The sequence below is a fragment of the Sarcophilus harrisii genome, chromosome 2 (assembly GCF_902635505.1).
Source record: "Sarcophilus harrisii chromosome 2, mSarHar1.11, whole genome shotgun sequence".
Lineage (NCBI taxonomy): Eukaryota > Metazoa > Chordata > Mammalia > Dasyuromorphia > Dasyuridae > Sarcophilus > Sarcophilus harrisii.
Genome location: NC_045427.1, coordinates 605,446,008 through 605,450,230, shown reverse-complemented (window position 1 = coordinate 605,450,230; position 4,223 = coordinate 605,446,008). Strand labels below are relative to the sequence as shown.

The following is a 4,223-nucleotide window of genomic DNA, read 5'->3' as shown; positions in this document are numbered from 1 at the left end:
CTCAAAAATGGTTTGCAAGCATATAAAATATATTTCTATATTAGTCATATTGGGAAAGAAGAAACAGATCAAAGGAAAAATAGTACAATAAATAAAGTGAAAAATAGTATGTTATGATCTGCAGTTTACTCCATCAGTTCTTTGTCTGGATATGGATAGCATTTTTCATCATGAATGTTTAGGAAACATACTAGATCATTGTATTGCTGAGAACATTAAATCATTCACAAGTGATCATTGTCCAATATTGCTGTTATGTACAATATTCTGGTTCTGGTCCCTTCAGTTTGCATTACTTTCTCCTAAATTTTCCAGGGTTTTTTTTTTTTTTTTTTTTTTTTTTTTGTTTTTTTTTTTTTTTTCTTGTTAGACAATCAGAGATAAGTGACTTGTCTAGGGTTACACAGTGAGTAAGTGTCAAGTGTCTGAGGCTAGATTTGACCTCAGGTTCTCCTGACTCCCAAGTTGATGCTTTATTCATTATGACACCCAGCTACCTCATTCCAAATTTTTCTGAAAGCATCCTACTCATAATTTCTTATAACACAATAGTAGTCCACTATGATCTTATATCATAACTTGCTAGCCATTCCCCAAATGATGGACATCCCTTGTATTTCTAATTCTTCACCACAAAAAAGCTGCTTATTTCAGCATAAATAGAACCACCCCTGCTTTTTTGTTTCTTTGAGCTATAAATATAGTGATAGTAAACAATACCACTTTATTTTTTTTATTTTTTTTTAATAGCCTTTAATTTACAGGATATATACATGGGTAACTTTACAGCATTAACAATTGCCAAACCTCTTGTTCCAATTTTCACCTCTTACCCCCCACCCCTCCCTAAATGGCAGGATGACCAGTAGATGTTAAATATATTAAAATATAACTTAGATACACAATAAGTATACATGACCAAAACATTATTTTGCTGTACAAAAAGAATCAGACTCTGAATTAAACAATACCACTTTAAAGAAACAAAAATCTTACATCGTTTTGTCAAAAGATAAAAATCAACTTGAAGTCAGGTTAATGACTATCATTATATTTTCTTCTCCCCATTCAGGTTTGGTTTCAAAATAGAAGAGCCAGACATGCCATGAAATCTAAAAAGCAAGCATCTGAGGATTCCACTAATTTAAGAAAATGGATGTCCCTGGAAAACGTACCTCTAAATCCAATTCTAGAAAGGGATTTCTCTAAGCAAAACCTCATGGCATCCAGTGCATCCAGTTGTCTTTCCTGGGCAGGTGAGCCTGGTCAGGAAACTGGTCTAGAAAGCAGCTGCTTCTTTAAGAGAAGGAGTGCAGCACCAACCACTGAGAATGCTTGTATGGATGGCTATGGAATTTCCCCCAATTCTCATTTTGTCTCCTCCCAAACAATGAGACCAACAACTGAATTTCAACCTGGTGACCTCTCCAGAGCAACGTTCCAGGGAAGCTCCAAGCAGTGGCCATTTTCCTGGGCCCTACAGGAAACAAAAGGATCAGAAAATTATGGCTCACACACCTTCTTTTGTGGAGAAAGAAAGTCACCTATGCAGCAGCAGCAGAGATACACAAGGGACCACTTCTACCCATGTTATGATCCGGTGCCTTTTCAATACACACAGGAGCCCTCACATCAGCCATATCCCCAGAAACATCCTCTGTTACAACAGCTGACCCCATCCCAGCACCAGTCATCACAGGAGTTTCAAGGCCAGACACAGGGATCCCCATTGGTGAGAGAGAAGGAGCAGCAAAATGAACTATTGCTTTCCTGTAAACAGCAAGAATTGAATCCTATCAATTTATACAAAAAAACTGTTGGATGTGGGTCTACATTATTTCTTCATGATAGACATGTGGCATCCTCAATGGGTGATGTGACTGACCCTCAGGAAGCTGTGGCTGCCCCTCAAGGACATCAGACTGACCATCAGGGAGATGTGGCAGTCATCCTGGGAGATCTGGCTGCCTCCCTAGGAGGTGTGACTGCCCCTCAGGGACATCTGACTTACCATCAGGAAAATGTGGACACTCTCCTGAGAGATCTGAATGCCCTCCTGGGAGATCCGAATGCCCCCCTGGAGATCTAACTACCCCACTGGAGTTGTGGCTGATCCTCTGGAACTTCAGACTCATACCTAGGGAAATGTGACCGAGAGACCAGTTGCCAGATCCACAAATGTTATGCTTGTGGATGTCTTACCATATTTTTTAAGTGATGAAGTCTAAATAACTTGAAGATTATGAATTGTGGCTTATTCGAGGAATATGGTTACCACAGCATGATAGTTATAAAATCCTTCATTTTGATTTGTCAATTCAGGGTATATTGATTCTGGGAGAGCTTGAGCAAGTCCAGTCCCAAATTAAATGGTGGAAGAGTATGATTTATTTGGGGGTTTTCTATGTTTGTCTATTGTTTGTGTTTTGTGGGGTCTGTTTTCATTTCAGAGGGCTTTCCTGGAAACAATCTGATGAGGATTATAATTTTCTTTTGGACATTTTGACAGGCTTTTTTTCAAAAAAAATATTTTTAAATGGATGAAATAAATTATAAATGTTCACAAAAGAAATAAATGTACTGAAAGTAGAAAAATTAAATTAATAAATTTAAAATGTTAGTCTTCATTCCTAGTTTATAAACTCACTGGAAATTTTTGCTCGGGAAGAGTCCAGTTTTAGGATGTATAGATTGGTTTATCCAAAAGATTCAACAGGGGCTCCTGTAGAAATAAATGTTTCTTTTCAAACTTCCCTCATTTCTGTTCTTTGCTCGACTCCCACTAGTTCACTAGAAGCCCCCATCCTCTGAGGATACTGAGGATAGTGGAGAGGTCCTGGAGCTAACGCGAAGGGAGGTGGAGATCCCATTGAATGGAATAAGTGAGATTCAAAATCTGACGGGGGACCAGGTGCAATTCCAATCACTACTGGAGGACCACTGGGAAGGAGATAAACATAATTGGTAGATGATTCTTTTTCAGCTGCTGGAGGAAGAGGAAGAGCTCCGGGAAATCCTGGTATAGGCTCAAGCGTAATTCCAAAGTCCTTGGTTCCCTTTTTCTCCTTTTCTTTTTTTCTGGCTGCCCGAGATCTTCCCCATTTCACTCGAAGCCTTCTCCCATTTATAATCACTTTGTTGTAAGGCATCCCTGCAGCTAACTCTGGCAGCTTCCTTGTGGCAACTTGGAGGAAGGCGCTCTGCAGCTTCTGTGCAACCGTTCTCTTTCGGATCTCACCAAACTGGGAAAAGGGATTTCTGACATCCCTCTCACTGATTGTATCTCCCAGGCCGAAAACATAAGTGCTAATGACCTGATCGTAGGGTTGAAGCCCGTTTTAGAAGCTTAACTGCCATAGGATGATTAATAGCGTGGTAGCGATCTTGGAGGTTTTGATCAGCCAGAGGTCAGTAGGTTTCTCGCGTCGGTGAGGACTCTCTTCTCCTCTTTTATTACCTCCCCCTGTCTCCTAAAAGGAACAAATGTGAGGACGATTGCGTCGGTAGTGAGGGCTCGTCGGAGCCAATCCGAGCAGCTTGTCCCTTCGGAGCTGTAGTTTTCCCAAGAACTCTGACTGGCCGAGTTCCCTCAGAGTTCCAAATCTGCCGCTCGACATTGTGCGCGTAGTCTTCTACATCAGCCTTAGGCAGGTCATCCTTAAAGGCAGACCTGAATAAGTAAGCCATATTGTAGGACACAACGCAGGTCCCGTATGATTCTTAAGTATCTGAGGTTAGATTTGAACTCGGGTCCTCCTGACTTTAGGGTTGTTGCTCTACCAACTGCACCAGTTAGCTGCTTTCACACTTTTGTCTTCTTAAAACGCATGCGAAACGGGGCGACTCGGCAGAATACAGTAAATGGCCTGGAACAAAATTTTTTTTTCATTCTTTTCTGTACTTCTCTCTGGTCCTTCTGACGTAGGGATTTTCTGAAAGGCACGTCTGGCACAGAACAGGCAAGTCCGGGTCCTCCCAGTTCTGCCTCTTGTTGGTATTGGATCCCAGAGGATTTGCCATATGATAGAGAAGCCGACTGTCCTCGGAATTCCTCACAGTCTTGAAACAAAAGAAAAAGAAAGTTTTGAAGGGGACTTAGGTTCCTTCCACGATTAGCAAAGCCAAGGCACTGAACTCAGCTCAAGGGCGATAGCTCCCTGCTCCAAAAATCCCCGCACCTCAACCAAATCTTGCTTTTAGAAGCTTACATTCTCTCTCCATTT

The 4,223-nt window shown here is 41.2% G+C and overlaps 1 pseudogene; it reads right to left on the bottom strand.

Moving 5' to 3' along the window:
• Positions 1-2,613: 2,613 nt before the first annotated feature.
• Positions 2,614-4,020, bottom strand: LOC100929632 (annotated as a pseudogene).
• Positions 4,021-4,223: the final 203 nt, after the last annotated feature.